The sequence below is a fragment of the Puntigrus tetrazona genome, chromosome 7 (assembly GCF_018831695.1).
Source record: "Puntigrus tetrazona isolate hp1 chromosome 7, ASM1883169v1, whole genome shotgun sequence".
Lineage (NCBI taxonomy): Eukaryota > Metazoa > Chordata > Actinopteri > Cypriniformes > Cyprinidae > Puntigrus > Puntigrus tetrazona.
Genome location: NC_056705.1, coordinates 38,057,963 through 38,080,918, shown reverse-complemented (window position 1 = coordinate 38,080,918; position 22,956 = coordinate 38,057,963). Strand labels below are relative to the sequence as shown.

The following is a 22,956-nucleotide window of genomic DNA, read 5'->3' as shown; positions in this document are numbered from 1 at the left end:
CTCTGTTTTAGTCATGAGGGCAGGAAGGGGCAGTAGATTGCTGTGCCAATAGTTCCTCAATGAAACACGAGGTCCATGGCCTTTCCTGCCCCCTCTCAGAGTTACTTTCTTAGTTGTGCAAAGTAGATGCTGGGCATAAGATGCTGCATGCACTCCATATGGTAAGCATTGCTTATGTAAGGGATAATGCGCATTCAGCCGATCATTATCGCAAAATAAACCCAACAGGGTGATCAGGTCTTGTGTGACCCTGAAGGGCTTTATTTTGCGATAATGACCGGCTGAATGTACATTATACTGCTTATTACACAGCAACATGCCCACTAAATAAACAGACATTGAGTTGAATAAAGTAAAACTTGCTTGTAGATTAGAAACATTGTGCTGTAAGAAGAATAGTCCATTGCTATTTAGAAAACAATGAGCTTACAGAAAAGATGAATATCATAACAATATGAAAGCCTAACGTATCGTATTTGATACATTTATAAGATTTTTAAATTATCAAGCCGATCAAATGTTTTTTTTTTTCTGATTGATAGTTAGCAAGTAAATGACCTTTTAGTATAATTTAAACCCTTCAGATTTTTTAATAAAAGCAATATTACTGTGTTGCTAGTAATAATTCAAGAAAACTTGGGTTCGCTGGTTTACTTTTAATTTTTTAGAACAATCATGGTCATGATTAAATACGATAAAGAACATTTATTTGTTCTTCTCTCAATCATTATTATATTTCATTGCATTATGTTTTGCCCCACACAATAAAAACTAAAGTGTTGATCATAAAACGTAAAGTATTTATGGTAATTATGATTAAGATTACATTCAAAGTTGTGCCCTAAAAAAAGATTATACTTAATTTTGTAACATTCTTGTAAAACAAATAAAGTAAAATACTAATTGTTTTGGCTTTAAATTGTCTTTTAACTTATTGTCTCTCATCACTTTCATGTTCTTTCCAGCGGTGTATTTTAGAGAATTGTTGACTATAAAAACTGGCAATTATCTATTTGAACGTTGGTATGAAAATTAGGACTGTGTGCCTTGGACCAGCAGTAAACCATGAATAAGTTTTTGAACATTCAATGTCAAAATTGGCCTTTCAGAATTAAGCATTCCAGATAAACGTGCATTAATTGGATATTCCGGTCAAGAGTTTCCTCCTCTCTTCTCCAGGAAAGTTTAAGGCCAGCATTTTGAAACGCGGACTCCTCATCCCCAGCTCTTACAGTGAAGCGAATGTATTTATTTCTGATAAGCCTGCCGTGTTGCATTGAGCCCAATAAGACCAATGTGCAGTAACAGGATTAAAAAGCACAGTGGGTGAAATTAAGGCCATGCACGCACATCTTCACATCACAACTGCTCCGCAAACTTGCGTTCTTTAAACTCTCCTGCGCATCGGGCTTATTTTCGGAGCCGAAAAACAAAGTCCGTACAGTATTAACTGCCGAATGCATTCCTCCGCGTGTGTGTGTGTGCGCTCTCCTTCTAGGTCGAGGAATATTTTGGCAGCGCAGCGGAGAGAGCGATGAATGTTGTTAACCATTGAATCATACTGCAGTTTAGTAGCTCGCCTCCGCACGGCACGCAGAGGTATGGAGCAAAGCGCCTGCTGTTTTAAAGGTTCATTTCACATCTCCTCCTGAGCGAGGCGGCTTAGTAGCCCGGCCGTTGATTGATTGTTGAGACCATTGATCTAATTTTGAAGCCTTTTGAATTTTGTCTCCCCTGTCCCTCCTCTTTGTAAGGAGTTGAATAAACCTAATTTCCCCACGCCACATGCAGAGGCAGTTCAGCCTGAGTGGGGAAAACAGAGGGAATAAATAAATAAAGAAATCCCTAGAACCAGGCCCTTCACAGCAGAGTGGGATTTTTATAGACTGGATCAATTAAATTTGTCTTATTTGGAACGGTGGGGCTCCGTAACTCGATAAGAGGTAATGCGGTTGAAAATGCCTCTCGCTGGGCAGCCATTAGGCGGGAGAATGTTACTGTGGGAGTATTAACATGCAAGGATTACACAGAAACAAGCCCGATCTGAACCAATTAGAATCAGGAATGGCCTCAGAAAGATGAGAAGAGGGCATTTGCGCAGCGAGAGGCCCGGGTTGCTCCGGCCTGCTGCGGGGTCAGAGAGAGAAAGATGGAGATCTGGAGATGCAGGGGACGGTAGGGGGAGGGAAGGGGTGAACGAGGGATCGCTGCTCTTCTTCCTCCCCCCCCCGTCTGTGTACATCTCCTGCCCCCTGTGGACTGGTGAAGAGGTCTGATGAAGAGTAGTGTATATCTCAGCGTGGTGCTCACTCTCCAAATCCTTCCTTCCTTCCTTCGTATCATATTTTTATTTCTCTGTTTTTCTTTTTTTCTGCGAGCGTTTACTCACCCTCACGTTGTTAATTTATCCCCCATAAACAAAGGAAACGTTTGGAGTAATGTGCCCGCTGCTTTTTTCCATACAACGCAAATACAGAAAAACGTTGTATGGCTTTAGATGTGGACTACAATGATTGAGTCATATGCATGTTTTGCATTTTGGCACTTGACGACCCTTAACTGAAATATAGTATACATTGCAGCTTCTACTTTTCACTTCTGTTCTGTTCATAATGAATGTAAAGCTTTCGTTGTGGAGTGAGCGAAACTAAAATACATTTTTATACTGTTTATAATGTGTTATTGCATTGGACTAAAACCTCGCACAGCGTATAACAACTTCCCAACTTCCTTGTTATTTTTTTACCTAATATTGGATTCAGTCTTTTTATCAATTTGTTTTCTTTCAATTAGCACGGTTTTTGTATTTCTTTTTTGGAACTGATTGATTGCAGGCCTCATTGATCTGAACTTACGCACCTCAGTTTTTGAGCGAACATTGCCAAAATTATCCACAAGTATAATGCTTTTTTCACTCAAAAACAAATGTATAAGCTCAGATCAATGAGGCTTGCAACCAATCAGTTCCAAAAAGAAAAATAAAACCTGTGGTAATTGAAAGAACAAGTTGACAAAAAGACTGAATTCAACAATTGGGTGCAAATAAAGAACAATGAGTGATTTATAAGCAATTTCTAAAAAGCCAAGCAATTTTGACCGGGATCACGAATATATATTTTCAGCAGAGCATAAGGGTTAATATTCATTAAATCAAATTTAGATTTGTTTATTACTGTGATTCTTGCATGCTTGAAGCAAGTGATGACAAGAAAACAAGGTTCTAAGTGAGTTTTCAGTGTTGTGTAGCATCAGAAAAAGAAGTGAATATGTTACATGGACCACATTTATGCTTTATTGTTCTTTTTATTTTTTAGATCTGGACAGCCTCTTATCACTTTGTGTGGAAAAGAGCAGCGTGAACATCCTGACTGACATTTCTCTATGGACGACAGAAAATCTGGTTTGGAAGAAGATGAAGGTATGCAAATGATCGCGCAATATAAATTTTTAGGTGAAATATTCCTGTAATATTTCCATGTTTTGGTTTTTGAGAGATAATGAAGGAGAATTTGACAAGGGGGGCTGCTTCCTCTGCTTTTAAAACGTATCTTTTGAATTAGGATAATTCACACCTTTAAAAATATTGTTTTTCAGTTCTAGCACTTGTTAGCTCTGATGGCCTTACTTTTATAGCGTTGCATCGATACAAAACTTTGTTATCGCTTTTAAATGAACCCCTTTTATGTATGTTTTTAGCGTTCAAATCTTGTGCGAAGAGGTGGAAAAACTTTTTCCACTTCAGCCGTGCCGCCATCCCTTATGCCCTCAATTTCTCCGCCACTCTCCACAATCTCAATTGCCCCTATTTGATCGTCCTTCTATTATGAGTGTGTGTGTGTTGTACTGTCTGTCTGAGTACATTAGCGAGTACAGGCTCGTCGTTTAATAAGTATTAAAATTGGCAGAGACGCAAGGCTGCCTGAGGACATGTAACAGGGTCCCTCATGCCACCAGCCCCTCCTCTGACGAAATTACCCACTCTTGTTTAATTGGGATTGCTAGCTTCTCTGCTTGATTGCTCATGCCCACATTGGCATGAAGTGGCAGGGCAGCGTTCCACTAAAGCTGTGACTATAGCTGGTGCCACGCTCACTCGGTTCCCCCCACCCGTCTCCCTGCTCCGCTTCCAGCCGATTACATAATCCGCTAATACAAATTTGCCCTGACTAATTAGCATCATCAGCTCGTGGCATAATTTGATCGGACGAGCCATGTTTCTCTTATTCTACGCTGCGCTGTGCTGCGCGTGGTGTGTGGTCTGGGCACGACGGCAGCGTTTCCTCTGCCGGGTGGCTGGTTCCACTCCAAGACGTACCACTTGAGAGTTATTAAACGCAGAATGGTTGAGGTGGGGGAAGAGGAGGAGCAAGTACACCCTAAATTGCAGAAAATAAAATTGGTAGACAAGCTTACAACAGTAGGATCTGGGTGCTAATCATATTTGGCCATATTGCAATTTATAATATCTGGCAAAAGCCTAGTCTAAGATCCTTCCACACCGAGTCTGACATTTTTGTACTCTGATTTTGTGATCAGTACGTTTGCCAACGATGGAATTTAATGATGGATTACATTTTCGGTCATATTTATTTTTTTATGTGCAAAGGTGTCAGGCAAGAATTTCTGAAATGCGTTTGTGCAAATACATTAAGTCTGTATACAGTGCCTTGCAAAAGTATTCATACCCCTCCTCTTTTGGTTTTTTAAACAGTCTGCACCTCATACACCATAATGAAAACACAAAAACTGAATTGCCACGAGAAAAAAAAAAAAAAAGTTTATCAAATAATTAATTTTTTCAAATAAGTTTTTTGCTTTGTCATTATAGTGTATAAAGTTTACATTTTTGTGAAAAAATGTCTTTCAACTCTCACCAAGCAGGGTTGCCATGTCTAAAAACAAAACCAGCCCACGTTTTACGTTATTTACCCTTCCATCAGAAGAGAACATTGAAAACAGTGTTGAAAACAGTTGTGCTGCTTAATTTTTTTGTGGAAAACATTTTTTACGTAGGATTTTGGTAAATTAGTAATTTTTTTTAAATATAATTGTAAAATAGAATATATTTAGGATATATTGATCAATGTAACGCATCGTTGCTGAAACAAATTACAATTTGTTTTTCTTTCAAAATAGAAGAAACAAAATAGAAGAAAACAACGAAAGAATGAAGTGTTCCATTTGCGCTTTCCATTATATTATTCTGTCAGTATGGCTAATTCTGAATGTCTGTCAGTGAAGAACGATTCTCTTTAAAGTCAAAAACGTACCAATAAAAGCCCCATGAAAATAGCCCTGTGACACTTTTGCGTGTTCTAAGCTTGTTAAAGTTGTACGGCTACCTTTGCATAAGGAATGGGCCAAAAACTTTGGGTTTGTAGCCGTGAGTGAATGTTTTTTTTTTTTTTTTCAGTGCGCTATGCTTTTTAATGAACGCCAAGCTTGAGGAATATTGATTGGTTAACCTTCAGAGCTTTGCGACAGTGTGTAACAGCATGATTAGCCGTTAATGAATGTCTGGGGAATTCTGCCGAGCAGCTTGTTGGCTTTTTGAAATTTGAGATTTTGACCCTTATGTTTTTAGCATGTCAGTCTGCATCTTTCTGTCCCCGGCTACCCTTCCTCTGCCCTCTTTGTTCTCGTCTTTCACAGAGACTTCAGTAGTTCAGTCTGTGCGAAAAGGACTCTAGCATCAGTAGAATTGAGGTGGCCGCCAGCCCGGCTCAGACAGGCTGGAGTGTGATGAGATCAGACGAGTGTGTGTGCGTTATGGTGGCAGGTTCAGTGAGCATGGCGCTTCTCATTGTTGTCTCGAGGTCTGCAGGCTAATCAGGACAGTGACACTATATGAAATGGGGATGACAATTGGATTTACACACAAAGCACAGCATAAGAATATCTAATGTGGTCATTAGTGAGGACATGAGTTCATGGGGGAGAAAGTGAAGAAATTAAGTTTGAGTGCATCCAATTTAGCTTGATTGCACGCATTCATTTACATTCGATTATGCTGATACTGACAGGCTCCTAAATGCAAGCTGAGTGTTTTGCCTGTGCTGGGAAGCGTAATACCTTCAGATAAATGACGTGACTTCTAATTTAACATCTTTCCAAACTCTCTTCCAAGTGCTTGTTTTATTACCCGTCCCAGGTGTTTTTTTTTCGTTCCTTGGGAGACTAAATGGAGTTCTTGATTATTTTTCATCTAAACGTCATGGTCAACTTTGTCACGGCTGTTTCACCTGAAACTTGGCAGGGGAAAATTAAAGATAAATAAATGAAAGTTTTATGAACTAATAAAACACAATACTTATGTATTACAATGTATTAGTGTTTATAAATGAACCTCGGTTAATAAATACTGCAGATTCATTCATTCATGTTATTATCAAATGTATCGAATGCCTGAACTAAAAAATTTGAACCATGTATTTTAATCCTGTTTTTCAAGTCATTGAAATCTACGAACAGGCAAATCTTAGCACTATTTGTGACACCGATGTTGTAATTTTTTCTGAAACTCTGGAGCAGACACAAGAGACTTCATATGAATATGAAAAACTAGGAACTTATTTTCCCTTTTAATCTTTATACCTCAGAAAAGTTAGTTGAGTTATTAAAGAGATCCCTTTTTTAATTTTTATTTCATACGATCCCTTGTGAAAAGAAGTAGGCATAGACTAAAGCATACTTAAAATATGTATATATGAAATTGATGTGATATATTTCACTTTCATAATAAATATAGCTAAACTTTGGAGCATTCTGAACTTAACTACATATATTTTATAATGACTTTTATTGTACGTACGAATATACATGTGTGTGTGTGTGTGTGTGTATGTGTGTGTGTGTGTATATATATATATATATATATATATATATATATATATATATATATATATATATATATATATATATATATATATATATTACATTACAAATTATTACTGTTTGTAATGAGGAGATGTAATTTGGTAAATTAAATCCGTTTTATATATGCTTTAGTATGTTAGACCAAATATCAACATGCACTTTTTTGAAGAAAGACAAAATGTTGTTAATAATAATTTAAAATAGATCGGAGTAAAACTTTTAATGGGACAGATTTTTTCATAAAATGTACTTGTTAAGTGCCTCTTACATAAACTTGTGGCTTTCTAGTAAAATACTGTATGATATCCACTAGTACAAGCAAACAATTCTTTTTCACAAGGGACTTCTGCATACTACATACTTTCTACTGGATCTCTACTCAAGCTATATGTATACATCATAACAACGGCTGACATGTTATTTCAGCAGAAATCAGTGCAGGTATCACAGCGTGTCTCGTGCTGGTGGTTTGTGTACACACACCGCCTTTATATCTCAGCAGCAACAGTTCGGGATTTGTGTTGGGACAGCAAGCAGCAGTCTGGGAGAGCGAGAGTGAAATTAGAGGAGGAGAGATGTGAAATATTGATGGTCTCTCTCTGTGTCCATCGCAAGCCCATTCATTATTCATCCCACCTTGAAGGTAGAATTGCCGCCCTCTCATGCAGGGTCCTGCCCACTCATGTGTTTGCTCTTTCTGGGCTGCTGGAGACTATGTGTAGCTCTGCTGACATTTGGCTCTGCTCTGGCTTTGGTCATTCGCATGCAGCCGCTTTCTATTTCTGACTTATTTTTTCATTTCGAAAAAGAGTCAGCGGTCACCCGAGTGGTAAAGATGGATGCTGTCTGTGAGAGTGGATCTGTATTTGGACCCACGAAATCAGGGGTGGCCTTTTAGATGCCCGATCTTGAAGAACACAAACAGCATTAAAATTCTGTCTACAGATAGAAATATAACATCAACTAGGCTTTCAGTTGGGTCTGAAAGTCTGAGAACTATTGTGCGTCTGAGAGCAATATAGCGTTTAGAATGAATGAAACAGTGATTTAAAAGCACCAACCATTCTTAACTTCTTGCTTAAATTAGAACGTTAAGTCCACACCAGAGGCTTAGTAACTACTAGCTAGTTTGTAACTACACTTGTAATTACTTCAGTTGCACCATTTGTTCGTAAGGCAGGACATAGTTTGTAAGTTCTCCGTAAAGTAATGCCTGGTCGCATAATATCAACTTTATTTTAAATCATCCAGAAGAAAACTTCAAATACACAGACAGAACTTGCATTTTAATTAATAAGGTAAATACGATGGGTCCGTCTTACAGAAGAGAGGTGCGATTCTATGAAATCTACACTGGAATGCTATCGATGCGCTTTACTCAGTTTGCTATTTTATTTAAACCATTACTTCTGACCAGATGCTTTTATAATCATTTAGTTCATACCTACCTTCAAAGAATGTAATGGTGCAACAACAACAAAAAAAATAATATAGTATAATAATAAATAATATAATATAATTGTTAACTTAGGCCCCAGCGGTTTGAATGAATCAAATGAATCAATGACTCATAAAGACATTTACCACCACTTTCTGCTTTATTTATAAAATCAATAAATAAAGCAGTGTAAATATAATTACATACATATAATTACATGTGTAAATACATATAGGTATTTTAAAAAAATGTACAATGTAAAAACATGTACACAATAAGTGCATTGTACCAAATGATTCATTTAAATGTAAGTACACAGAAGTTAGGCCACCTAATATAAACTGAGACCAAAATTTGAATCGACTGACAGCCTTAAATCAAATTGGAACTAGTAATTTTAAATTCTAATAATATTTCACTAAATTAATGTGTTACTGTTTTAGTTTTTATTTAGGTAAGTTCAGCCTTGGTGAGCAGAAGAGCCTTTTTTCCCCCCATAGATAAATCTGAATGCTGAATTTGAACTGTTCGCTCACAAGTGTCTTTACCACTGTCTGAAATTCAGTTCTGTATATTACAGCATGTCATCGGATGTATGTGATGTGACTTTTTTTGAAGCTCTGGTTTGGTGTCGCACACAAAAGACTCGCTAAAAGGAAGCTCATCCCCTGATCTGCTATCATCCAAAGTGAATGGACAAGCGGTGGTGTGGAGATTGGACCAGGTGGGTTTTGGGGCTTCAAAGTTCTCTGTGTAATCCCATGAAAAAGCTGCGAGGTGCCCTGAGACATCTCTCCAGGTACTGCACACAAAGGCCTGGCTCACGGTCAGGTCTGGTTTAACGTCAGCCCTCTTTGATGCCACGCGATCCTCTAACTTTGTTAGTTTATTTGGCTGCATTTTTATGTATAATGTGTATTTGCACTGTTAGAGTCTTACTGAAAGGAAATCCTGCTGAAATAACCCTGGAGTCTGAGCGGTCTTGCTAAAGGCATCAGTCGACTCAAAGGGCTCAGCTGCCAGGTGTTCAATAACACAAGCGCAGAAAGCACCAGGTCAATCTCGGGATAAATCTTGAGAGGAAAGAAAGAGCCAACGTAAGCAAAGAAGATCCTATCAAATTCATATTTTCTGAGCCGAATGGTAATATCTGACGATAGTGATCGATAGATGAACTTTCAGATAACTGGTTAGAAATGATTTAAATGCATGGAGAGCTTGCTCAGGAGATGAGAAAGCTCCTCTCAGTCCCTCTGAAGTCCTCGAGTGCGAATCTATCAAACCTGCTTTTGAGTGTGTGAATTCTCATTTCTCGCTCCCAGAGAAAAAAAAAGAGATAAAAATTTTGGGGAAAATATGGAATTGTAGCACCACAAGTGTCATTAAAATAGAGGGAGTATATTTGCATGAAGTTGATTCTCAATGAGGCTGACCTAAAAAAAAAAAAAAAAAAAAGGGTAATTCATAAATTATTTCTTTTTTTTTTTTATTAAACTAAAATAATGGATTATTGGTCACACTTCATATTAGGTGACCTTAATTACTATGTACTATGCACATTAATATAAGTGCAATGTACTTATTGTGGTCATATTATTGCAAAACACGTTTGCTGCTATTGAGGAGGGATACAGGTAGGGTTAGGGACAGGTTTGAAGGTATGGGTAGGTTTAAGGGTGGGTTAAGGTGTAAGGGATGGGTCAACAGTGTAATTATAATGTATATAATGTAATTACAGAAATTAATTACATATAGGTATTTTTGTACTTATATAGTTTTTTTTGTACTTATAAATATAAGTACAATGTAAAACGATGTACTCAATAAGTGCATTGTACCAAATTATTAATTTAAATGTAAGTGCATAGTAGTTAAGGCCACTTAATATAAAGTGGGACCGAATGATTAAATAATTGAATGTTTTTGGGGAGTTGCATCACATGACAATTAACATTGCCTTATTAAATTATGCATATTTTAATAAAGCTTTGACCTTGACACACAGTCATACTAGGCTTGAAAGAGACCTTTCTATAATTATTATTATTATTATTATTATTTTATTTTCTCTGCCTGTTGATTAGAAAACATGACTTTTATTTTGAAAAAAATATTTAAAGGGGTTAAAAAGAAGAAAAAAACATAGTAATCAGTTGTAATGTAAAAAAAACCCTACAGAAAGAACCTGCTTAACTCTAAGTTCCCTTACATTGAAAAACAGTGACAGGAAACTGGACAGCAAAATACCATTAAATGAACAGTTTTTGGAAGTGAAAAAGAACAGGATATCTTATAATTTAGCAAAAAACTGTAAATTGACATTCCAAGAATCATTCATTTAATTATTAATATTTGTAATTCATTTATTGTTTGTGTAACAAGACATTATGACAAACTTCACAAATCCATTCACACGTGGTCAGTTCTCATTCCGGTGTGTGATTGAACCCAAGTCTCTTTGCATATTAAAAAAAAAAAGTATCCGCAAAACTAAAGCATGACGTTCTTGCATCTCGCTGTTGCATTTCTAAAACTTGCTGGGGAGGAAAATAACTTGAAAAGAAGCCTCCAATATTCCCTGCGCCTGCTCAGAAGAAAGGCAGCTTGGTTGTCAAGTTTCAAGGGTATTCTCCCTAGTGTGTAAAGTGTTGTTCTGGTAAACTAAAGTGAAGGGAACCGTTCACAGAGATGAAAGGACGCACGGCGGTATCAAAGGGCTTGCTTCAGACCCAATCTAGTCAAGCTGATTTCTGGAATTTTCTGTAATGCGACACATGAAACAGAGGAGCAGGTGATGGAGGAGATCTTTCAAATCCAACCCCCCTGTGTCTTTGCGGGTCAGCGGGCTGCTCTATGGGGAGGAAGCCATTTTGTGCGCTGGGAGATAATGCAATGGTTGCATGGAGAGCCGAGAATGACTATTAGTGTTGAGACATGTCATAATTCTTGCACCTGGAAACCACGTCTCAAAGAGGATAGCTTGTTTACATTTGAATGAAAATTAGAGCAATTTTACAAAAAAAACTACTAACAACTATCCGTTTTTAAGTCCTTTTTGCTCTCGTTCGCTCCCTGCCCCCCTCCCTGCATTAAGATGGATGTGTGCCGTGCCTTTCCGACTTATTTGAATCCGTGCCGCAGACGTCCAATTTTTATCACCTTAGAGGTGGAGATTCACAGCAGACCTGCAAATATGAAAAGTACATTTGTGCTCCATTCCGGTTTATTCCCATCTGCCTGGAGTGCCGGCAATATTAGAGAGCGCAGCAATTTTGGGCTGTATTTTCTGACCGAGCAGTTTGAATCTGGCCCATCTGCAGCCCATTAAATTATATGAAATCACTGGTATTTTTCAAATACATGCCAGGTTGAAAACTGTTAATAAATCTTGGGATGAGCAGCGCAGAGAGGAGAGAGCAGTGGTTACGTAAAAATGAGTGTTTCGTCAAAGGTGATTTCAGCTAGCCTGTCAGTGGAAATTGCTCTCGTCCAGTAATGATGAGGTAAAATGGACGGAATTAGGGTCGAATTAGACGAAGCAAAGGACTTTTTGCTTTTGGTTGCTTATTTCGGTGGTTTTTAGGTTCTCCGATTTTTGCAACTACTGCAAACTCTGAAAACATCTCGGTACTTCCAGTTTGTTAGTGTTAATGTTGTTTAGCAGCTAGCTCGGAGAAGGCCACACTTACGCGCCATCTCAAGTATTTCTTCTCAAATTTGATTGTCAGATTTGAATTCTCGTTCTTTAAGTTTCTTTCTTTAAGTGTTAGATGTGTGTGCCGGTGGCCTCTTTGTGGTTGCATGTTCTGGTTCTGTCAGTCCAAGCGTTCTGTCCTCCACCTGCAGAGGGCGATGTTGTCTTTAACATAAACCTGCTCATCTCTCCATACGTGCATTTAGACTATGTTCAGAATAATGTATGGTCATACCACCACTGTTTCCGCAGCGTGTAGCATGTATGTATGCAGTGCACAGTATGCAAAGCGTATTCATGGAATGACAGAGTACACGTGCAGCGCACAAGAGCAACGATTCCAACATTGCTAATGTGTTTTGACTGGAAATAACATCAGCTGCTGTTACTGTTTTTTTTTTCTTTTTAATTTGGCCACAACACGAAATGTTAGATCATCGAGGTGTTGGAGCTGCAGCAATCTGAAAACACCACACATTAAACAAAGCCACGTTGGCAACTTTTACGCGTAATACGTTTTGAAACATTCATTGTTGCATAATGTTTTCCGTCTCATAACCTGTTTTAGCTTCCGGTGTTCATTTCATTTAAAGTCAGATTTCCCTGATATCTTGAAAATATTGTACTTTCACAATAGCACTTCAAGGATATGTAGTACCAATATGCACCTTTTAGGTGTTAATACAACACAGCATTGTCTCGTTCATTGTGGGTTATATACTTATAAATTAGATACTGTTTTTATTTAATTAGAATTTTTAATATTTAAAATAAATGTTAATTTTATCTTAATTATAATTTTTTGTTTTTAAAAAGTTTCATGTTTACACACACAATCACGCATATATATATATATATATATATATATATATATATATATATATATATATATATATATATATATACAGTACACAGTATATATATTAAAAACATGAAAACATATCTATATATGTATGTGTGTGTGTATGTTTTAAGTTTTAATTTTTTTAAAGTTTTTTTTTGTTTGTTTTTTACAACTTGATCTTAAAATGAATATGAGAAACATTACCTTGGTAAATAGTTAAAATAAAATGAAAGAAATATTATTCATAAACTTTTATTTAATTTAATGTTAGTTCATGCTCATTTTACTTTAATACAAATAATTAATCTTCTCGTTATTGTAATGTTTTTTCTTGTGGTTAATGATTATAACTCTGTCTCACTGACAAGCTGTTGTATCCCTCTATACAATCTTTGCACATTTTTTTTCCTGACAGTGCATGAATCTGGGAAAATCAAAGAAATTGCTATTACAGAATCTGAAGAAACTATTTCTGAATCAGAACATCCTAAAGTTGAGGTTGAGGTTTAGGACGTTCTGATTCAAAAATAGTTTCTTCTTCAGGGTTTCACCTTTAAGAAGCATCCTAAAATAAACATGATGACTTTGAATGTCTGCAGTGCTTCATCTGTTTTCAGCCCTACTTGCGCAAGACTCTCTGAGGCGAAATGTTAAACCACGAAAGTTTTTCATGCCTGTTGCGAGTAATAATGCTGCGTTCTCAAATGAAACTGCACTATCACTATCGGCGGTGGTCAGTGTCCATCGAACCAATTTCAGATTTTTTTTATCAGCACATGTCTATTGTATCTCTTACTTTGCCCATGTGTTAGATTGAGGGTATGTGCTGATGAGACAGCCTATGGTGGTTCTGGTGGTCTGTAGTTTGGGGGTGTGTGGAAGCGAGATGGTTAACACCCTGCCACAACACAACCTCAGGCTCTGCTCTTCTCTCTCTCTCTCCCTCGCCTGCTCAACTATGAAGACACTTCATCTTCTTTGACAGTCTGACCACTGCTGCCTGTTCTGATGCGTTCAACATGCCTTCATTGCATCATAAATAAATCAGAGAAATTCATTTTTTTTTCCTTTCTTTCTTTCTTTTCTCTGTTTTTCTTTTCTCCGCTTGATTTATTCGGGTAGAAAGAGGCAAATGGCGTACCAACAGGGTTCCCGTGTGCTCCGCCTCTTCGGCTGCTACCACTTCGACAACATTTACGTTTCACCATTTTTACTCCTTGATCTCATTCAGTTTCCGATCATGACTAATCTGGGGAGATTTAAAATGAATGTCATGCATTTGATTGATTATTGCCAATTATTGCCTGTTTGGTTTCTGTCTAAATGGAGGAAAAGGAAAAAAGTGCAGCCATTTTCTAGCTCCCCCTTTCTTGCGGTGGTTGCGGTGTGACACACATCATTACTGAAGCTGAGTAGGAGCCTCAGATGCATTCAGGGTACAGTGGGGGCTGTACGTTACAGAGAGGGAGGGGCAGTCGGTGAATGGGGGTTGTGGGGGGTTGTAGGGGTTTGGGTGCTGGAGGGGATGTCAAGACACCCCTTCTTTCTCCCTCCCCATCCACTCCACTCCTCTGCGGGTAATCTCCTACCTTGTGCTCGTCCACCGCCAACCAATTACCTGGCAACCCTGCCCTTCTCTCCGTTGCAAGCATGCTGCAGTTGCATTATGGGAGTTTTGTATATTGAATTCCATCTCCTGAAGAGATAAAGGGTGTAGGAACAGGGCTCTGCCACTACGTTAGATCAGTGTTTCTTGCAAACCGCTTCTCACTGACACTGATTGTGGGGCAAAAAGACATTGGGGTTGGCAGCAAAAGAACAGGAAATGATGCACGGCACTAGCCAATTTCATTTACCATTTTTTTTTTTTACCTTCCTCTATCTCAGCCAAGCTCACTTTTGTTTAGATCTGCTGGTTGCTAATAGGTTATGGTGTGTTACATCATCAAAGACTGCAGTGATTGTGGTTTGTGTTATTTGTGTGGTGTTCCCCAAGTCTTTGTCTGAGGCCCGCTTTAGTTCTCCCCTTTCACTCTCTACAGCACTGATTGAGTCTCTCTAATGCTACCGCAGCTGGGCTGCAATGACAGTTAGTGGATGAGAGAGGCTCAATAGAAGATCAGCATTTATTCAGGTTGAGCTCCTCACTCTCTCAGCCCTATTTGTAACCTGTCCAGAGCAGAGTCCCCTGCTCCCCCTCACCACATCCAGCTCGAACCATCAGTCTCTGTCTGCTCATGGCGGGGAGGCAGCCCGCTCTCTGCCGCATACCCACACAACTCATTGGCTCTGGCAGGAGGGGATCTTAGTGATGGACCGATGTTCATATATCAAACGTGGGTTGTGTGTGACAGTCCAGTCCCCGAACGGGTGAAATAATGAGTCTAGCAAAAAAGTAACAAAGCTGAAAAATGGGATGGGTTGCTTCGACCTGCCATCACTTATCTGAAATTTTATCAGCCCTTGTAAGGAGCCACAGAGCTTGATTGTGGGTTTGTGTGTGGCCTGATTGGTTCAGGATTGAGATTCCATGAAAAATGTTCTTCTGAAAGATGATTTGATTTCTATCTGTTTCGCTGTCAGTCTTCATGCCACCGCCTAGCGATGATTTGTGAGGGTCCAAAAAGTGCACTCTTCACCGCCATCCCAAGCTATATGGTTAATTAAGGGCACTCTAATTTGTTTCAGATGGATGGATAGGGACATAGTATGCAAAATTTATCAGTAGGTTTCTAGGCCTACTGAATGATCTAATTGTAAATTAGATCAATATAAACTTGGAGTATACAACTATGTTGAGATGAGCTATCTGTTCCTTAAATAATGAACTTAAATCATTGCACAGAGAGTATTTATATGTGATACTGTATTTATATACATATCTAATAAACCTTTTTTCTAAATATTGTTAGTAGACTCAAAAGTTGTGACGTATCTTTTCTTTATGACATGTGGCTGTTTTTGTGTAACGATGATTATTATTATTAGAATTTTAAAATTTTTCAGATTTAGTTTTTTTGAGCAAACAGCATTTTCTCTCCTTATTAAAAAACAGTGTTGCACATGTAGACTATATATAGCATGTGATTTATCATCTAAAATGTAGGTGTTAGTCAAGAAACAAGGCCTTCCTGTAAAATATGCAACACTCTCTCTCTGTGTTTGTAAATGAACACACACACACACAAACACGCGCATCCTAACACGATGTCAGTGCTCACACACCTGGAACAGATAAAGGCCCTTTCATGTTTACGGGTCTCCACTGAGGTCAATGTGAGCCGGTGCACCAAGAGAGTTTTACAAGCCAAAGCTAGAGAAGAAATGAAATGTAACCGTACACTGCCTGAGATTGCCAGGTGCCACAGAGAGGGAAGAGAGATAGACAAAGAAAGAGAGAGAAAGAGATTTTTATTAGTCAGCCAACTCTGAGCCGTCCCTCTGGCTCACTCAGCATGTCTTACGGGCCTTTGCCGCCTTCTGCATTCACTCAAAAGAAACAAAAATAAGACTTGTCAATGTTTTATGTCATTCTACTTATCAACGGTATATATGTAAAATCTACACATGTCAAGTTCTCTCCAGCTTCATCTTGTTTATCACATTAAAGAGGCACAGCAGCCTCTTTTTCCCCTCCCTGAATTAACCTCTATCCTCAGGGCTTTTGCCTCACACAATTTTTGACATGACACACGCCGTTGTAAACGGCGCTTCAGAGCTCGGATCAAACGCCCTCCCCAGACGTAAATAAAATCAGAAAGGCTCGTTGGCGCGCAGAAACACACAGACATTAGCAGCACTGCGATACAATGCTTCGCATGTCACCACTTGTCAACGAATCTAACGCCAGCCTGTACTACATGCATATTAGAATCGCAGAATGTTTGTGTCTCGTCTTCATGGGAGGTGCGCTGAAGCGAGGCCTTCAACTACAGCCCAGCGATCAGTTGCAGGGTGACCTGATTACCGTAATGCTTAATCTGCACCGTATGATGCAGATAAAGCCTTTTGGAAGGGTTTATGGGAAACACGTTTGTGTTTTTTGCGTCCGTAGCTCTCATATGGCCGCCATTATAAACGCATCTGTTGCTTAACTGCTGTTGAAACTTTCCAAAAAGGAGTGGAAGATGAGGCGCTGACAAGTGCCAATGGATTCATGCCTACTTTAACTCTCTCGAAAGGTGGAGCATGTCATTTTTTTCGATGTGAAAATACTTTCTTCTGTCACACGTAGAGAGAGAATTTTGCTATAATTTAAAATTTATTTCATCCTTATGTTGTTCCAAACACAAGAATGTCTTTTTAAAAAAATCTGTAAAAATATACGGAGCAGTCAATAGCTTGTACAGTGATCTTAAAATAATAGTGTTAATATTTAAGTTTACCATTTAATTATTTTACATTTTATTAAGGCTTTACCCATATTGTTGTTTGTTTGAGTGACCCAGCATATCATGTGTAGTAAACCCGTTAATCTGAATAAAGCGTAGCATTACAGAAATAATATAATTCAGAAATTAATATAATTCAAAAGAATATTCTTAATTGAGAACTAAATGTGATGTCTTCTTGCACCCAATTTCATTTTAATTGCAATGGAATGCATTTTAGTTCACATTTATGTTAATTGCAATTATATTAATCATCTAAACTATAGTTTATAGTACGGTATACTATAGTATGGTGTTTTTATCGCGCAAGCAACTTTTTAAAAATACACTTGTATAAGATTTGAAGTACACTACAAGCGCATTTAATGCAGTTTTTCGCGGTGGTAATTTTTTTTTTTTTACAGTTGGTGGCTGCTGTAGTGGCAAAGATGTACTCTGGCAATGGTACTTTCACTTTATTATCTTAAATGTTTAAAGCTGCTGGACTGCTTTGTTCATGTCTGGAAGATCAGTGTGAGTCTGTAGTAGAGGTCGGATAGAGTTGCTGTTTGCGGGGCCCGTACTGTGACTGATCCCTGACACCCATATCTCTGTAAAGTTTCCAGCACTGGTGTAATTCCCTGTAAAATGGCCTGTAATTCAGTGGCCTTTGGGGGCGCGGCGTCTCTGGGCGTGAAAATCAATAAGACGGTGGAGAAGTATTCAGTGTGGCCTTTCTGTTGAGCCATGGTGAGGCAGCAGTTAGGCTAATTCTGTAATGGCGGTGTGGACAGGGGGATTGGGGATATCTGACTCTGGATCTGAGGCAGATCAATGTGTTACGGCAGCATCGTTTAACCTCTCTTTTATTCCTGCATCGCGTCCACGGACCTGCTGCTCACCTGCTGGAAGGAAAGCACTCGGCTGGGTGGAACTAGGCTCATATTCTCACATCTTTAGGTGTTTTCAGGTTGCCTTGCAGTACGTTTTATGATATGGACTCCATGGGAGGATGGCAACTTAGCGCTCTACTTTGAATTCGCTCGCCCCGAAGTGAAGCCGTGTGTAATGAAGCATGCAATACAAAATATTTGGCCATGAATAATTATAATCCTATGATAAAGCGCTGCTGGCAGACCGGCTTCAACAATCAAGTGAGAAGACATGCTGTGCATTTTTGAATGTATATTATTGGATTGATGCAAGACTGTGAATTTTCACCCATAATGTCTGCTTGGAAGGGAATCAGAGCCCGCTATCTGTGTGACGCAGCAGCCTGCAGCACAAGAGAGGAGAAAGAGGAAAAGCCAGGGGCGAAGCGCTGTCGAACAGAGAGGGAGATTTCATTGTGTCCATCTGGATTGACATCAACAGCAATCGCTTGTTTCTGATTTATTAGATAGTCACGGAAATTAATTTTGCTCAGAAATGCATGGTTGGGAATTGGATGGAGAAATTGTGCGAGAGAATTGTTTTTCTCTGACTGTCCCTCCAGAGGTGGAGATAACCGCTGATCTCCACACTATAAATGAAAAATGTATTGTATACAGACAAAGGAAGGGTCGCTCCAGCCAGGCTGTAATTAACTTTTCTATCTTTCTCATCAGTCCTGAGAACAGCCTCGAACACCCATTAACATTATCACCAAAACTACCCTGAGCCACCTCCAATCTACTCCTAATGTCTATCAGTGTATACGATAGACATGATTGGGCTATATCAGCGTATACGTTTCTGATTTAACGCATCGAACCTTGCTTAAACATCTCAGTTTGTGGTATTTGTAACGCAATGTGCATGTGATGAATTTTACAGATATAATATGCTACCTAACCTAAAGAAAATATTTACGTCATGGCTTCTACAAGAATATTTTCGAGGATGAATAATGTTATATAATTTCACCATTTAGCAGCAAATAAAATATGATAAGAGTTCATTCATGAGTCATTAAAGTTATGTTGTTACTTATTAATGGCATATGTTAAAAATTGTTTTATGAGACAAAAATAACAGAAAACTGGCACTTGGCATTGGTCACACATTAGCACAATATATATATTTTTTAATTAAATTATAATTAAAATTCTAATAATAATAATAATAATAATATATGGTGATGTTTCTCATGTTACCTTGTTTAAAAGGCAAACTCTTTTTAATGAAACAATCTGTGGGATTAATTTTTATTATATTTATATCAAATTATTCCAAAATATACCCATATCAGATTTTTATATTATACAATTTTCAATCAACCAATAAATATTATAATTTTATTATGTTGATTAATGCTATTTAGGGGTGTTATTTTTTTCTACTTTATTTTTTATTATTTTGTTTTTATGTGTGCGTAATAAATTAAATAAATAAAATATATATGCATGTATGATTTTATAATAGTTTAAATTAAGTTGTAAAACATACAGATGATTTTAAGGAATCAGTGGCAACTAACCAACTTATTCCCTGCTGTGATACTAAACGATGACCACCATATTCATACCTACATTTATGTATTTACGTATTCAAAATGGTAGTACATTGGTACAATGGTGTAAATTGAGGTGCAAATCAGCGATCAGTGTTTTTTGGCGGTGGGCAGTACTTTCTGCCACAGCATTACAAACGTGTTTAATGGCAAGAGCTAGTGGGTGCTTGTGTTTTTCCCGTTGTGTTTGGCTCACAGGTAGACCTCCAGTTCAAGAGCGATCAGCCTGATGATCACATTCATCTCCCCTCCCTCTCAGCACAGCTGTTTGATTAAATTTGAATAAGCAAATAGTACAATGAGCTTTCCTGACATTCCAACAGCCTCACGGAGGAAATGGACAAACACACCTGCGCACGCGCAGACGGAGATGCACGCAAACACACACACACACACACACCACACCCTCCGTTCCATCACACACACTCATTCAATTGGATATTTGATTGTTTTGTCTCCCTCTTTCTCTCTGTCTCTCTCTCCTCACTATCTCTTTCCATTTTCCCCCTCATCAGGGATGTTCCTCCATTTCCTCAGTAGAATGCAAATTGGTAGAAACACTGATCAGAACTTATTACAAAATGGAGCCTTGCTCAGAGAGAAAAAAAAAAGAGGGGTGCGCAGTAAAAGAGGAAGGTGATGGTGGTGGGGGGAGCCTGCGGGAGGGAAATGACGCTTGGTGGCGGAGATGGGAAAATTAGATTTATTTTTTTCATGGGGTCTACAAAGGGGGGATGGTGAGGGGTTCAGTTATAGTGCCTTGCTTTATGTTTGATAGTGATATTTTTATCATTCATATATATATATATATAATCTATCTCAGTTTAAATACTGAATATTATGTATATATTTATGTATTGATTTCCTCTTGAAAATACACATTTTTTTTTATAGCTTTAGCCTCCCGTCTCTGTCCACATCCAAGTCTAGCTCCATCTCCTTCGGCACATTTTAAGCGCTCCAGCCCAAGGTTATCCCGCGTCTGGACATCTAATCATCTAGGCTGGGTTCAGAAAGGGTGGGGAGTCTGTATCTTGTTGTGCCCCCTTCATCCTCACCTCGGCACACCTCCTGTCCTCTGTCATTATGCATTCAAGCCTTCGTCCGGTCTCCCAGCACACCCCACTGTGATGAATGAGTCTGACCTTGGCAAATAGAGAGGTTGGAATATAATAATTTTTAGATTTTTTTTAGCAAAATTTCATTCCCGATTCTGACCCTCCGCTGGATTGACGGACGACCAAGTATTTTCCCCGCGCTTAATGTAGGCACGAATCCGAACGTTTTAGATTGATTCACGTAAAATGGAGGCGGCTGCCACATATGTGTGCCATTATGGGTAATTGAGGCAGTTATGTCTCTTGTCCCTCTGACCTAAATGGATCATTTTTTTGCACCTTGTCAAAAATAATAAAAAAGGAGCACGTAGCTGAGGAATTCAGCCTCTCTTGTTCTGTCTTTGCAGGTTTTCTTCATTTTCAGATGATTTACTTTACAATTAAGCTTTTTGTGAAGAAATCCCCGCTTTAATAAGGCTGTGTTTCTTTGCACGCAGACCGATGTACCGGTGTGATGCCGCGCTAATGAACATGGTGAGTACACATACAGTAACAGATGAAAAACGGAGAAAATAATGATGCGCTTCCCGTCTTACCTGCGATAAAATATCTAATCCGTTCAAATAAATTGGCTATATCAAGAAGAGGAAAAAGACATTTTTACACAAATGTAATTGAATTTTGTGCTGTGAGGAACAGTGTAATGTAAATACGTTTTTTTGCAACTAAAAAAAACTTTCAATAGGTAAAAACCCATAAAATAGTTCATCAAGCACAGTTGACCAGGATTCGCAAGTTTCAGCATGGCCCCTAAACTCATTAAAGAACGTATACAACGACATAGTTTGATTAAAGCGGTATAAAAATGTCCTTAAAAGATGAAAGTCTGTCACGCTCCTGTTTGTCTTTGTGATTCAGTAGCAGGGTTTTATCAGTAGATGGCGTGCCCTGCTCAGCAATCCTTCCCGCTCCGCTCGGGATCCGTGCTCGTTCACCTCTGGCTTGTGACAGCGTTCTCGGCGAGGCCTCCCCAACCCTTAGCATCTTCTCCATCTTTTCTGTCTCTCTCTCTTGATCCAGGGGGCCCCGGTCTGTGAGGTGGCAGTTCTAACAAGCTGCCGGGGACAGCAGAGCTCAAATGAAGCAAATCAAAGAGAAAAGGGGGGAGAGCGGGATAGGTAGTGCAGCGAGTCCCCTGCAGTGAACAGCCATTCCACTGAATATGAAATGAATTTGTATGGCCTGACATGATAAGCCCAAGGATAACCCTCCACTCAGCCTCCATGTTTATGCCCCGTTTCTCTTCTCGACACAGCACTAAGCAAAAACGCATCGCAACACAACAGCTGTGGCGGCCCTTCGTGTGAATTACGTAAACCTAGTCCAAATCATATTAAAACAAACAAAAATATAATAATTAATATCCAAACAATACATTACAGGAACGTTCGAAATATAGTGGGTTTTTTTTTTCCATCACACTGATTCATTTATTTATTTTTAATTTTCAAATAAAAAACGTATTTTATAATTTGGCTTTTAAAGTAAATGTATGTTGATGTAAGAATTTGTACAAATTTAAGCCGGAAAACAAGACAAAAATACTAAATAAGAATGTTTAGGGAAAAGAAAGAAAAATAGGAAATATTTAAAAATTTTTAATTAAGAATTTTCCCTTTTTATCTATTTGTTTTAACTGATTTATTGGTTTTGTTATGTCATACGGTTTTAGTCTAAAGTGTTAGAAATGTGTCATTTAATAACAAGCTCAAGCTGGTGACCCAGGTTAATGACAATAATAATAATTGTTATAATTATTATATAAAATTAAGTTAAAATAAATTTAAATAAATTAATAAAAGATTTAATTTTGTAGTATTTAAACGAATATATTTATCTGTACTGTTATTTCTCTCTCTTCTGACTCAGACGTCTCATCTTTTCTTTTGCAGTCTGTCTGTTCCTGCCTCTGCTCGTCCCTCTGGGTCCAGGTCACCTCAGAAACACACACACACACACACACACACACACACACACTATATATATATATATATATATACCACAGGCTTCACCCTATATCTGGCAGCTTTAGTCTGTCGCCATCTCAATGCACAATCACATCAGATACACACTGACCCACAAACAAGCGCACACACACACACACACACACACACACACACACAGC

At 38.4% G+C, this 22,956-nt stretch overlaps 1 long non-coding RNA gene across 1 annotated transcript; it reads left to right on the top strand.

Moving 5' to 3' along the window:
* The first annotated feature begins 3,312 nt into the window (after positions 1-3,312).
* On the top strand, positions 3,313-22,830 carry LOC122348372. The gene is made up of 3 exons (XR_006251319.1): positions 3,313-3,418; positions 21,269-21,305; positions 22,724-22,830. It is a non-coding gene; the product is annotated as an uncharacterized LOC122348372 (long non-coding RNA).
* The last annotated feature ends 126 nt before the right edge of the window (positions 22,831-22,956 follow it).